The sequence below is a fragment of the Triturus cristatus genome, chromosome 7, assembly GCF_964204655.1.
Source record: "Triturus cristatus chromosome 7, aTriCri1.1, whole genome shotgun sequence".
In the NCBI taxonomy this organism is placed as follows: domain Eukaryota; kingdom Metazoa; phylum Chordata; class Amphibia; order Caudata; family Salamandridae; genus Triturus; species Triturus cristatus.
The window spans coordinates 1,760,543,561-1,760,558,960 of record NC_140590.1 but is presented as its reverse complement, the minus strand read 5'-3'; the positions used below and the strand labels follow the sequence as shown (position 1 = coordinate 1,760,558,960).

At 44.8% G+C, this 15,400-nt stretch overlaps 1 protein-coding gene across 5 annotated transcripts in view; it reads right to left on the bottom strand.

Annotated features, from left to right (window-relative positions):
* The window catches only part of LOC146813014 (killer cell lectin-like receptor subfamily B member 1B allele A), a 699,061-nt gene that overhangs the window by 17,705 nt on the left and 665,956 nt on the right, over nucleotides 1–15,400 (bottom strand). The gene's annotated exons all lie outside the window — the stretch shown is intronic.

Here is a 15,400-nt window from a genome sequence, read left to right as displayed (position 1 = left end):
TGCCCTACTGGTAACGTCCAGAGCTTTAACATTGGATATTCGTCTAAAAGAGACCAAGCAAAGGAGGGTCGTAAGTTTATAGGATAGTTTTTTAAGAGGTAAGGTGTGGTTATCACCCCAGCTTTCTAAAACTTGAAGAACTAGTTTAACGTCCCAAAGGGAAGAGTATTTGGGTAAGGGGGGTTTGAGGACCCTAATGCTTCTCATAATTTTCTTTGTTAAAGAATCTTGGCCGACGGGGAGGCCGTTTATGAGGCAGTGACCTGCAGAAATTGCTGACCTGTAAACATTAATAGTTCTATATGACAAGCCTGATTCAAAGAGTTCAGACAGATAGTTAATAACGTGTACTATATCTGTTGAAATGGGATTGATACCCCATTGAAGACACCGGCAAATCCATTTATTCCATGCCAATCTATAAGCTTTTCTTGTGCCTGAGGCCCAGGATTCAGAAATGAGTCTGAAAGCATCTGACGAAAGGCCAGGGATTTCCCATTGTCTCCGGAAATCTTCCATGCTATCAGTGTGAGGAGGGGGTGTGTTTCCCCTCGAGGGCCTAGGAGGAGGGCCCTGAAATGGGGTAGGAGAAGAGGAAGGTCTATTGACATTTCTAACACTATCGGGTACCAAGCTTGGGATCTCCATAGAGGGGTTATTAGGACTACAGATTCTTTGAATTTCCTGACTTGCAAAAGAAATCTGGGTAGCATTACGAACGGGGGAAACGCATAGGGTTTCTGACCTCTCCAGTCTTGGAGGAAAGCGTCTATGCCAGCAGCTAGAGGATCTGGTTTCCAGCTGAAGAAGCGTGTTAGTTGAGTGTTGAGTCTGTCTGCAAACAGATCTAAGTTGAAGGGACCCCGTAGGTGTTGGATGTGTAGAAACACTTGTTTGTTCAATTTCCAATTGCTGGAGTCTCTGAAGTTCCTGGAGAACCAGTCTGCTACTCCATTGCTCAGACCAGGAATGTGTTGGGCTACAACCGAGATTCCCTTTTCCAAGCCATATCCCCAAAATTCCTTTGCCAGGTCCGCCAGATCTTTCGAGTGTGGACCGCCCATCTTTCTCACGTATTGAACTGCTGAAATGTTGTCCATGCGAAGCATCACACAACATTTCATTTTCTCCTGAGTGAAACTCCGGACTGCAAAGGAGCCCGCTAGGAGTTCCAAACAGTTGATGTGCATGTTCCTCTCCTGATCTGACCATAGACCTCCTGTAGAAGAGTTTCCGCATGTCGCTCCCCAACCTTCTAGACTCGCATCTGAATCTATCACCAGTTCGGGATTTTCCCCGAAAATTGCCCTTCCATTCCACGCTTGTGCGTTTTGGAGCCACCATTCTAGTTCCCTTCTTGATTCTTGGTCTAAAGAGAGCATTTGAGAGTATGAGTGATTCTTGTGCAGACATCTCCTCTTTAGTCTTTGAAGGGCCCGATAGTAAAGAGGACCCGGAAAAATGGCTTGGATGGTAGAGGACAGGAGCCCCAATATTCTGGCTAAGTTTTTCAGAGATATAGACTTTTCTGATAGTATCTTTTTTATTTCTTTTCTTAATTTTTTTAGTTTGTCTCTGGGGAGGCGTAATTCTGTCTGCAGGGTGTCTACAATGAAGCCTAGGAACTGTGTATCTTGAGATGGTGTTAGGCATGATTTTTTAATATTTATTACAAATCCTAATCTTTCTAGAATTTCTATTGCCCATTGGGTGTGTAGGGATACTAATTCTTTTGACTGACCCATTATAAGTATGTCGTCCAGGTAAATTATTAATCTTACACCTTTGGCTCTGAGCCAGGCTGCTATCGGTCGGAGAGTCTTTGTGAAGCACCAGGGTGCTGAAGAAAGACCGAATGGGAGGCTTGTGAACTCCCAAGTTTTGTTTAGCCAGACAAAACGAAGGTATTTTTGGTGTGGGGGCCAAATGGGAATGGTGAGGTAGGCGTCTTTTAGGTCTAGTCTTGTTAACCAGTCCCCTTTTCTTAGGATGTCCCTTAGGAGATATATACCCTCCATTTTGAAGTGACGATAAATTACCCACTCGTTCAATTCTTTCAGGTTTATTACAGGTCTCATTTCTTTGTTCTTTTTCTCTACCAGAAAGATATTGCTGATAAATCCCTGATTTAAGTCCGTAGTCTCCTTGATGGCGCCTTTGGATAAAAGGTCTTGGACCTCTTTGGTTACCAATTTTGAGTGATCTTGTGAGAAAGAGATTTCTCTCGGGGGTTTGTGTTGGAAGGGGGTGTGTAAGAATTCTATTCTGTAACCTTTGACTGTTTGTAACACCCAAGGGTCTTGTGTCACGAGCTTCCATTTCCCAGAGAATAGGGCTAATCTCCCACCCACCTTTATTGGGGAACCTGGATGGTGTTTTGTGTAGCGTACCTGAAGAGAAGCCTCTTTGTCTCCTGTCGCCTCTGGCGTTGCGAAAGTGCCCTCTCTGCCTTTGTGGATAGAAGTTGGAATAGGATGTGAATGGTTGGTTGAAGCCCCTACTTCCACGTGTGGTATAGGGTCTGGAAGAAGGTGCACCTCGGCCGGGGAACCGACCCCTTGTTCGCCCGGCCCTTGCAAAAACACGGTCATGAAAGACTTTTTTAATATCTTTCTGTGATTTTTGGAATTAATTGAAAATCCCGACGTATTTCGCCATTTCTTTAATAAAGTCATCGCCAAAAAGTTGGCCTTGTGAAGAAGGACCTCCTTCTATGTTAGCGAGTTCGGTGAGTTTAGGGTCAAGTTTTATTAGAATGCTCTTTCTTCTTTCATTAGAAAGTGCCGTATTGGCGTTGCCAAGCAGGCACACCGCTCTTTACACCCATTCACGAAGTTCTTTAGGGTCGACCTGAGAGTCGTTCAAGTAGGCCGTCTCTGCCATGTCAAATATCTTAGTAAGAGGACCCGTGATATCAAGGAGTCTATCTTGGCACGATTTCAGCCCTCTGTCAAGGCCTCTTCTTGGATCTTTACCTCCCTTATTAATGAATGAGACGACCTTTGCGTCTAATTCTGGTGTAGAAGTGATTTTGTCTGGGAGGGAAGGTCGGGGGCATTCTGACCGCAAGCGTGATCTTACCTCCTTAGGAATCTCTCTTCTGAGCCAGAAGGAGATATAGTCGGCAACGTGGGGGGAGGGAGTCCACTCAGAGGAGTTTGGGTGTCTTATTAAGAGCGGGTCAAACATCATGTCCCCAAAAGGGTCGAGGATATCCATCTTGGAGCCAGAGGTTTTTGAACCTTGGTTTGAGTTTTTAGGTTTGGTTGTGGAAGAGTCTTCGCAATCAGAGTCAAACTCAGATGAACATGATAGGTTTATTTCAGGCTCATAGGATTCGTCGTCCTCAGAGTCACTTGAAGTGGGGACAGTTGGGCCTGTATCTTGCCCATCCATAGTGGGGCCTGTATCTTGCCCATCCACAGTGTCTTGAACACTGATTCTATCACCGGCGTCAATCAACAATAGCGAATCTGCTAATACTTACCTTGTTGGCAGAGAAACCAAATACAAAAAACAAAAACTTTTTGTTTGCTATGTAGATCTAAAGGCAGCTTTTGATTCTGTTCCGCGTAATCTTCTTTGGGCAAAGTTATCAGCATGGTGCGTACCAAAAAATCTTTGAGATATGATTATACTATTGTATACAAATACGTGGGTACAGGTCAAAGTGGGGTATGGAAGTAGTACCCCTCGTCGCCTTGAAACATATAGTGGCCTTAAACAGGGCTGCGTACTTGCCCCCTGTCTTTTTAACCTTTTTATGGCTGATTTGTCACATCATTTACATAGTGTTAATGCACACTCACCAATCCTTGCAGGCCAAAGTGTAAAATATTTGCAATATGCAGACAATACCATTCTGCTAAGTCACACGCAAATAGGGCTGCAAAGATTGATAGTCATTTGATCAATATATATTGACAAATGGTTTACAAATAAATACCAAAAAATCAAAAATTATGACAATAGGATCAACAAAATCAGATAAAACATTATGGAAAATGAAGGATCTATCTATGAAAACAGTAAAGCAGTATAAATACTTAGGAGTTACGCTGGATGATAGAATGACTTTTAAACAACACTTTGATAACTTAAAGGCCAAGGCAACTTCATTGTCTTTTGCCTTTAAATCATTGCGTGATAAACTTTCATGCCCAAGTTACAATCACTTATTAAAAGTAATGAAGGCGAAACTTATCCCTGCACTTACATATGAGTCAATAATTTTCAGAGATAGCCAATTGTTGGATAAATTACAAATAAAAGTTTTTAAGTCCATTTTTAAGATTTCAAAAAATGTTGGACACGCTATAGTTAGACTGGAATTCGGTTTGCTATACCAAATATTGGTAAGACAAGCTGCATTTTTAAAATGTCTATTTTCACTTTATTTATCGGACCCCGAGTCCCTTGCTTATATGTGTTGGCAAGAAATGAATGAGAAGGAGGATACCCGACCATGGAGGTCATACTTAACGGAAAGTTTGAATACTTTTAAGCTCCAACCTTTTGACAATATGATTAGAAATAAAAACATTTTAAAACAGATTTTAAAACAATCAACTAAATTGGTATCAATATTGGATCAGGAGCAGACTGTAAAAATAAAAGCACGCCTGGTCGGTTATTAATTCGTATAATAAAATTGATCATCAATTCTATCTAATTTCTTGTTTGAAACCGGCAATAAGGGATATATTGCTTAAGCTTAGGTTTGGACGCTATCCAGCAAAAGATGGTACACCTAGATGGGTACAAGTTTGGCAAACACAAAAGTGTAGATTATGTGGTTATATAAATGAAACGTTATTGCAAATTGTATGCATTTCCCCCAAATTGTGTCAAGAAAGATTAACACTTTTAAAACCAATATTTAACGAACAAAGGGTGAGAACGTGTCGCCAAGCGATAATACTGTGCCTTCAAGGACGTATCATCAATTTAACAGTTAACTTTGTTAAATGTATCCTTATAGCTGAGAAAAAACTGGCTCAGGATGATGATGTGGTCCTATAATAAGAATAGAAAGCGGTTATGATTCCAACTATATAGTTTTCCCCTATACTGGCAATGTAACTTGATCCATTTTATAAAGTATCTAAGGTTCCGGTAATTTTAAGAAGCACAGATGCACTTTATATTTTAACCATTAAGATCATAATTGGACCAAACATATGTTACTGTATGCTTTACTTCCCGGTCAAGGGAAGACATGGCTTGGCAGTTCGGGCTGGACTGTTCCCATGAGGCACAGGGTCAAGACTGATTTGCATATGGCCATGTCTGAACTGGGGTGGCAGAGTGGGCTAAAGAACGGTGATGGATCAAACCCAGATCTGTTGACTGGGTGTGAGTGTTTGATTGGTTCTGTTGCTCCGTCCATTACCACACCCTTTTGTACCGCTTACTTCTTTTAAGGGGCTGTTTAAAAACCAGAGAGGGGACTCAAAGATTTTCTGTATAGATGGGTATACTAATATGTATGGTGAATAACAACGAAATGTAATGTTCATATTCGGTTATGAACAAAATACCTTTTTATGATATTTTGTGTATTTGTAATAGCTATAAAGATTTGTTAACACCTCCTCATTATTTTTAAGGAATGTAAGAAATTGCCTTGTTTTATGAAATGTGTTTTATTATGATTTTAATTAATCGGACAATAAAGAATATCCGACCGTGTTCAAGTATTAATTGTTTGAAAGTATTTCGCTGGGACCACTGTGTTCTGTACCAATTCCTACCCAGGTCCCATGACCGCACAGGTTTCCCCCGTTGCTTTGTAAGGGAAACGTACAGCAGCATACTACAATTTGGAGAAAACTCAGTCACATTGTGCACCTCAGAAAGGGCATAAGGCACATTAATTGTGCCCGTCTTTTACACAGAGTTCACTAAACTTCATGTGTAATCCATGGGGTGGATGTTGTATTTGCAACAATTATACTAGAAATATTTTTACCTCTACACAGTAGTGTAAAAGTTCATATAAGGCCAAATGCGTTGTGGCTAAAACACACCAAGCGCTACATCTTTAATGCAAACGGTGCTCTAGATGCAATATATTTAACTATACTTCAATCAATCAATCAATCAATCATTTGTAGAGCGCACTACATACCTGCGAGGGTCTCAAGGCGCTGGGAGGTGGGGGCGGGGGGCCGCTACTGGTCAAACAGCCAGGTCTTGAGTAGCCTTCTGAAGGTCAGCAGGTCTTGGATCTGTCGTAGGCTCAGTGGGAGGGTGTTCCAGGTCTTGGCGGCGAGGTGGGAGAAGGATCTTCCGCCGGTGGTTGTTCTCCGGATGCGAAGGGTGGTGGCGAGTGCTAGGTCGGCAGAGCGGAGCTGGCGGTTGGAGATGTAGAAGGAAAGTCATCTGTTGAAGTAGGCTGGACCTGTCTTGTGGAGTGCCTTGTGTGCGTGGAAGAGGAGCTTGAAGGATGTCCTTTTGTTGTTGACGGGGAGCCAGTGCAGGTTTCTCAGGTGGGGAGTGATGTGGCGTGGTACGTCGAGGATCAGTCGTGCAGAGGCGTTTTGGATGCGTTGCAGATGTTTGATGAGCTTGGTCGGGGATCCCACGTAGAGGGCGTTGCCATAGTCGAGTCTGCTGCATACGAGGGCCTGGGTGACTGTTCTTCTTGTGTCTGTCGGGATCCACCTGTAGATCTTGCGGAGCATGCAGAGGGTGTTGAAGCAGGAGGAGGAGACGACGTTGATTTGCTTGGTCATGGAAAGCGTTGAGTCGAGGATGATTCCCAGGTTGCATGCGGGGTCGGTGCGTGTTGGAGCTGCCCCCAGTGCCGTCGGCCACCAGGAGTCGTCCCAGGCTGAATGGTTGGAGCCGAGGATGAGGACCTCCGTCTTGTCTGTGTTCAGATTCAGTCGGCTGATCTTCATCCAGTCGGCGATGGCCTTCATTCCTTCGTGAAGGTTGGATTTGGCGGTGATGGGGTCCTTAGTGAGGGAGAGGATTAGTTGGGTGTCGTCGGTGTAGGAGATTATGTTGAGGTCGTGCTGTCAGGCGACGTGTGCGAGCGGGGCCATGTAGATGTTGAACAGTGTGGGGCTTAGGGAAGAGCCCTGGGGTATGCCGCAGATGATCTTGGAGGCTTCGGATTGGAAAGGGGGGAGGCGGACGCTCTGGGTTCTGCCGGAGAGGAAGGAGGTGGTCCATTCCAGAGCCTTGTCTCGGATCCCTATGGCATGGAGGTGTGTGCGTAGTGTGCGGTGGCAGACGGTGTTGAAGGTGGCAGAGAGGTCCAGGAAGATGAGGGCCGCGGTCTCACCATTGTCCAGCAGGGTTCTGATGTCGTCGGTGGCGACGATGAGGGCAGTCTCAGTGCTGTGGTTGCTGCAGAACCCTGACTGGGAAGGGTCTAGGATTCTGTTTTCTTCAAGGTATCGGGTTAGCTGTCTGTTTTCGATATTCTCGATGAACTTGGCCGGGCACGGAAGCAGGGAGATGGGCAGGAAGTTCTTGAGGTCTCTTGGGTCTCCCTTGGGTTTTTTGAGTAGGGCGTTGATCTGGGTGTGTTTCCAGCTCTCTGGGAAGGTCACGGTCTCGAGGGAGAGATTGATGACGTTGCGCAGATGGGGTGCGATGGAGCTGCTGGCTTTGTTGAAGATGTGGTGTGGGTAAGGGTCTGACGGGGAGCCGGAGTGGATTGTGCTCATGGTCTTGATGGTATCATCGAGGCTCACGTTGGCCCAGGCTAGCAGGGGGTTGTGGTCGATGGTGTGCGGAGAGTCTGTTGTGTTGATGTCTGTTGGGGCTGTTGTGGATGTCTGGTATCTTGCAGTTGAAGAAAGCGGCGAGGGAGTCGCACTGGGCTTGCGACGGCTGGATGTCGTTGGTGTTGGAGCTGGGGTTGGAAAGTTCCTTCACGATGATGAAGAGCTCCTTGCTATTGTGTGCGTTGTTGTTGAGGCGGTCTTTGAAGGAGGTCCTCTTGGCAGTCCTGATGAGGTGATGGTGGTTGCAGGTGGCGTCCTTGTGGGCTGCGTGGCTGTCCGGAGTCTGCTCACTGTGCCATTTCTTCTTTACTTTCCGGCAGGCTTGCTTGGAGGCTAGGAGATCTGGGGTGAACCAGCTGACTTTCTTGCTGGTGTGTCTGTAGGAGGGTTTCTTTAGCGGGGCGAGGGTGTTGGTGCAGTCGTCGATCCAGCGTCTGAGGTTTGGGGCAGCGTCGTCAGTGTTGTAGAGTTCCTTGGGTGGGCTGAGAGCGAGGTTTGCATGTAGTTGGTCTTCGGTGATTTTGCTCCAGCAGCGGCGGGGGATCTGTTGGGTGCGGTGGTGTGTGGTGGGTTTCTGGAAGGTGAAGTGGATGCAGCGGTGGTCGGTCCAGGGGAGTTTGGTGGTGTGGCTGAAGGAGACGTTGGAGCTTGAGGAGAAGACGGGGTCGCTTGTGTTGCCGGCGGAGTGGGTAGGCGTTGTGAACTTGGGAACATAACCAATACATAAATAAATATTTCTGCCTTTTACAATAATGTAAAACATTAAATAAACCCCCAAAACAGTAATGTAATTTGTGAGTTACACCAAATAAGTAAGCATCTTATTCTTAAAAATTAAATGACCCTACTGTGGAAAGCTTTCCAAATGGTGATTTATGGCAATTCGCAACATATTTACGTCCCACAAAAACACACCAATGCAACACCAGTGCAAGTGTTACCACCGCTAACAATCGTAACAGTTATGATAATGGCGTCCTTTTACCTTTTTAACTCAAAGAATAAAGTATTTAACCTTGTTCTGGGACTGCAGACTCATTGTCGCATCGTTCTCGGTTTACAAAAAATGTCAGGTGTAAAAATTAGAAACAGTTTACATACTAAATATAGCCTAAAGGTTTCTGAATACAAAATTGACCTTGTGACCATCTTTTGATTGCAAAAACTGTTAATTAGCAAAACAAGAAGTCTGGAGTAGGGGGAGAAATCAGAGTATACTTTGTTTTCCCGCAGAGCTGTAAAGATTGTTATCCTCCTTCTATCCAGCATATGGGATTTTTATTGCACCCTAGACATTTGTCTGTAAAAATTACCAACAGCAAAACAGACATGGAATGGGTTGGTGTGCGAATTTGGGGGGTACACACCAATAGCGCAGCTAAAGGGGAGAGAAGGGAGAAAACAGCAAAAACATTACCCTCTCCATAGCCCCCAGAAGCACAAATGTGTAAAGGTGTGTTTTCTGCTGTGAAATATACAGCGGCACATTATATATTAGAGAGCATTCGTTGACTTTGTGCTTATCTGTTCAATTTCAAAGAAAGGCATAGCGTGACTGCAAATTAATTGTGGCTGATGCAAACAATATGTATATGTTTATAAATAGTGCTATCAAAACAAAAAATACAACGAAAAATGAAAAGAAAAGCGACGCTGACTTCAAACCCTAGCTAGGCAGGTAACAACACTTGAATACAGATAAGCCACAAGTCACTCTTTTACTCGGTACAGGCAAGAGTGAGTCTAAAAGCAAGTCAAAGACCAGAAAACCAGCATTCCGCGATCTAGATAAAAAATAAATAATTCATTTTATTCCAAATAAAGCATATTTTATTACACTGCGATTATAATATTTTAAAAAAACACAGCCAAAAGGATACTTCCACAGAAACATTTCAAATGTCACTAACATATGTTCAATTTGTTACCAAGGGATAGAGTGACTGCAAACGAGTTGTGGCTGATGAAACAACTATACTGGTGCACTCGGTTTCTGAGAGAAAGGCCATTAAACTTGTTGCCGCACCCTACCCACTTTGCAACTCAGCAAGGCTCTAGATGTAATTGACAGAAGCCAATAGCTTTGCAAGCTGATGCATTTGGTAACTCCGAACAACCCCGCTTGTGTACCATTCTGGAAAAAACATGCGTATGTGGAAAAAACGCAGCACAATTAAAGAAGCTTTCACTAGGCAAGGGAAGATTAAGTGACTTCCTTATAATCACAGGACGTTGAGCCTCCCGCCAAGACTTGAAAGCCATACAAAACATTGTGCACCAGGTTCACAAAACCCAAACATAAGGAACATTTTAAACAAAGGTGCAAGAAAACAGTGATACAGGGACATTCAGTAAAACAAGCTGTAAGAAAACGGTGGCACAGGGAGAGGATCATTCAGAAAACAAATGTGCAGGCTGCAAATTAATACAAGCAACCAGCGGGAGTCACAGTGGGGGAGGCAGCAGTAAAAACAGAAGCAGTGGCACACCTGTGGTATTAGGAGGGGGTGCAAGGAAGAATGCTATATTGGAATGTAAGCAGCTAGGGCGCTGAGCCTAAACACAGACAAACAGCAACAGAGCAGGAAACCAAGAAAAAAATAGTCCTTCAAAGAACAGATAAAGAACCATAGTGGAAGGAGACAGTACTAAGTCCCTGCTCTGTGGGAGGAACATAAGAGAGAAAGGAGGGACAAAGAGACATGACTGACCTCTAGCAAGCAGGGATTTTTAAAGGACACTAACATAGACAAATGAAAAGCAATGTCAATAAAGGGGATGGACTTCAAGCCCACACACGATTATGGCAGGTCTCGAAGAGACATCGCACACATTGTCTAGCTCAACCTGAAAATAAACTAGGAGAACGCTGCACACAGAAGCCAGGGCCCCGAACCATCTTCACCCTGTGCTGTCAGTTACAATATCATGACAGTGTTCACATTGCTCCATGTTGCTAGGATCCAATCTTCGCAATCCTGGCTTTAATTTACAAAAGTCTTTGTTATGAGGTGAGTTCATTAGTAGTTCATGTGAAAAAAGACTACAAGACCAACAATGCACTTGTAAAATTGAAGCTCAGGCAGACATAGACCGTTTGGCAACCCTGTAAATTAATATCTAACCCACAGACCACCAGTGACAATATTTGGAACCTGTTACAGCACACATGCACCTTCAATTACAGTGCTGGCTGCTCGGCTTCAAAGTGGATGAGAATCAGCTCAGACTTAATGACAAGCAAGAAAAAGACAAAACTTCGACGTCCTGAGGGTATTTCAATACCACAGAGCAACATTTGCCATTTTACAGGCCGCATTTTTTCAAAACACTTTGTCAAGTCCATTTAAAAATACATATAACAGCACAATGCATCCAAACTCAAGTCCATGAAAACTCAATCCACCTCACGCAGATTTTAGGCACCAGTTTAAATTAAGAATCACAATATAACAAATTAAGTGACTCAGAACTGACCAGGTGCCAAAGACCAGATGAGATATCAGGGGCGGGGGCAAGAACAGTAGTTGTGACAATGAGACAGGTCACCATTCACTGCCTGAAACAACACTGTTGCAACTGCTGCAGATCACCACCGACCCACAAGCATACACCGTGCTTAGTCTGTAAAAGAAGGACTGAGGTGCCCAAAGCTGTTCCCATAAGCCCATGCGGGCGATATTTAATGTCAGCCCGCTGAATACCAAGGCTGTGTAATCTTCAACCCACCTCAGGCCTCTTTAATTCACTACCGAACACCTCCTTCCCCTATCTCACTCTTGCAGGTTCCTACTTTTTCACATTGGTGATATTTTGTCTCTTTCTGTTCCTCCTTCTTTCCTTTTTGTGTGTTTTTCTCAATTTTGCTCTTGGGAAATGTTGGACCAGGATAAATAAGTGCCAGTCCCTAGAAATGAGTGCCGGTGGCCCCCACTGGCAGCCACCAGCTCAAATTAATCAAGTAGCACACAGGGGCTCTGCAAACAGGTATCATATGGCATGTGTCAGGTGTGTACAAGGGAAATAACATTGAAGGACCGTCAGTCTTAGCACCTGCAGCCAAACAACCAGATGGGAAGTTTTCCACATTCTTATATTCTGACCAATCAACTGAAGCTCCTGCCTTTCCTGGTACCCTCTACTGAGTAACATCCTGCCATCACAAAATGAAAACATTTTTCGCAATGGCCTAACTCAGCTGCTAAGACGTTTGGGAAGCGTTCAATCATATGACTGAGGAGAACAGTGCCCTCAATCCTCGAACATTAAGCCAGGCATCAGCCACACCTCACATGGGAAACCTTGTCATTCTCACTACACCAACAGCATCTGGCAAGCCCACTTCAGGCACCTCTTAGTCTTGGAGAAGATGCCTTATCTCCTTCAGTTACTCACCATCTGGAATCCACAGTGCACTAAGGCTCTTCTTTTCATTGGCTTAGCAGAAGGGTACAATTTCTTGCACCCAATAAAATTCAACACCCGGGTGTGATAAATTGCACCTACTCCAAGGTTTTGTCACATTGAATACCTATTTCCCCTTTTAAAGAATGGCAAATTTGACCTTCTAAAAATTAACGAACGGTTAGGAGTTTATCACATCTGGTAACTATCAGTAGAGATGCAGTGGACCAGTTCTTTAGTCTCTTGGAAAATGCTCCTGTTCTTTGTCCATATCGGATATATTTGAATTGACTTCACACATGCATCGGACCGCCTCTTGCACCTTCTTCTTGTTAACTGCAATGTAACCCTGTTTGGCCTACCACTAGCTCACCCCTTGAGGACACCCTGACAGCTTTACCATTGGTGCTGGTCTAGAGTTCCACAATCCAGTTCCTTAGTCACCAACGTGAAGAGGGATTCTACTGTGCGCGTGCTAGCTTGGCAGCCCCCCTGAACAACTCTCATCACCACTCAGAGGATGGAATGAATTTGGTCTGACAAAGTCTCTCCCGCTCCTTTTCGACTTGCCCTTTTTGTCTTTCTGAAGCGGGTTTGTTTGAGTTCTCCTCTGAGGCTGATACAGAGTAATGATGCACAGAGTCACTTCTTACACTCTGTAGGAAGGTGCCCCTTTTTTGACAAGGTTTCCCCCACTTTTTGCCTGGTATCTGATGCAATTTTGACAAAAGTGAACTGGGTTCCTGCTATCCAGGTCCCAGTGCAAGATCACTTTCCCTAAACTGTAGAATTATTCCCCCAATTGGCAATACATTTAACACCTCCTGTAAGTCCCTAGTAAGTGGTACCCCTGGTATCTAGGACAGGGAGCCTAAAGAGGGTTGCCAAGGGCTGCAGCATGTATTGTGCTACCCTAAGGGACCCTTCAGCACCAACATGCAAACTGCCATTGCCAGTCGTGTGCCATGGTGCAGAGAAAAGTGAAAACACAACATGGCACACCTCTTGTGTGCAATGCCTGCAGACACTGCATGCAGTATTGGTAAGCCACCCCTGCAGTAGGTCTTACAGCCCTAAAGCAGGGTGCACTATACTACATGTTTGGACATATCTGCATGAGCACATATGTCCCTGTGAACAGGTAAGCCATTTTAAGTACATGTGCTGATTACTGGAAAAAAAAGATTGTTAGACTAGGCCCATTGCTGCACCTATAATGCCATGTATAAGTTAGCATTCGCTAAACCATTTTCTTCTAGCTTCAATTTTGTATTGATCAAAACTAATAGTCCTTATTTCGGAGAAATGTCCTTTGCTAAGTTTTGTTCCTGCAATAATGAACAGTTAGTGCCAGCGCATAACTTTTTCACTAGATAGAGGCCCTCTCCCACCTGTCTGGCAGTTTAATCATAGCACAGGGTGAAACGGTCTTGAACTGGGCGGAGTTGTGCAAGATACAGGAGCTAAACCTTTTTTTTTGTCTTTCACTGTTCAGCTACAGTTGCCTGGAAAATTTCATTGTGGGTGTGTTCTTGTCTAATCATGCAATGTATAATGTATCAATACTTGTAGTTCTTCAGTTCTCTCTGTAGCACTCTTTCATGACTGTACAGACGGGGCCGCTCTCTGAGCGTATATGAATAAACAATTATTGATATTTTTTCTCCACTGTCTCTCTGACTCTTCATTTGGTAAGGAAGGCTGAGAGGTAGTTGGTGGTGACCCGGGTGACCCTAAACGGGTCACTTCCTTCAAGAGCTCCCCAGTTACATGATGACTTCACTAAAATCTATGGTGTATGGTATCAACCACCATGTATTAATAAACCCACACTCATTCCAGTGGTATTTTATTAATGCATGCACCCAGAGAGCACATTACAGATGCCCCCTGAAAACCTACCAACCTCTAGTGTGCTGACAGACTGATGTAGGCCAGCCTACCACCACAGAATGTTTTCTGACCCCCTGCAGGTGAGAGCAGGAGCTCTCTGAGGACAGAAACAATGCCTGCTCTGAACAGAGGTGTTGTCACTTCCTCCAAGATGGATGGACCAGTAATCAACATATCAAGGCAGGAGGCTCCAAAGGCCTCTGCCACCTTTGATATGTGACCACAGCATTCCCCAGACCTGGGAGAAGCCATCCCCAGCCTACGACCCATTTGGCACAAGGACATGTGGGAAATTAGAAATGCAGGAAGATGTGGTACACTACCAGGCCAGCCACACCCCTATGGTGAGCTGGCTGATATGCCACACTTTAGGAAAAATAAGCCATCTTGGTGATGGCAGAATTAGGAACTCTGTGACAGGGTTATGCCCACTTGCCACAGGAAGAGGCCATATAGGGGGTGTAATGATCACAAGGGTAAGTAGCCCATTGACTACCACCCTTCACTCCCCTTAACGCCCCTAAATATGATATTTAGGGGAGCCCCTGAAACCAGGAAAGCAGATATTGTCAACCTAAGAAGAAGAAGGACACTGAGGAGCCACGAAGAGCAAGAACTCAGGAGCAGCAACCGACTTGATGCCATCCCTACCGGCCTGCCTGCTGTCCCAGAAGTCCTGCAGCTGGTCTGCCTTCAAAAGCCTGGGAAGACTGCCAACACTTTAAGGAGCAACCAGCATCCCCTTGGAGTAGTGAAGCTACTTCCCTGCACCCTGCTGACACCCAAGAAGAACTAAGCGTACCTCAGACCACCATTAAACCAGACACCAGAAAATACCACTGCACCCATTCCCCCCAGCCTGAGTGGAAGTGGGCCAACGGTGCCAATGAGGTCCTGACACACTCCAGAGTCAAACACCACCTTGGGTTTGGCCAGACTGTACTACCATTCGCCGCCTGCAGTCTCTTTGTGCAGGCCCCCTCAACTGGGAGTGTCTCCCGCCGCATGGACTTGTCACCTAAAAGCATCACTGCACCCAAGCCACACAGCCCGAGAAGAAGTGGACCGACAGTGTCCCTACGTGGCCGAGTGTTAGAAATGGGATTTTTGGTCGGCTAGGACATGTGCCAAAGTTGGGCAAAAACCACCACTCTAGTTAGGATAAGTGAATTACACTCTTAAAATAACCCCTGCCCACTCCCTTGGTAGCTTGGCATGAGCAGTCAGGCTTATCTTTAAGGCAGTGTGTAAAGCATTTGCATATAACCAACAGTAATACAGTGTAAGCACTACAAAAGGACACCACACCAGTTTAGAAAAATATCCAATATTTTTGTATACTTAAGACAAGACCAAAAACG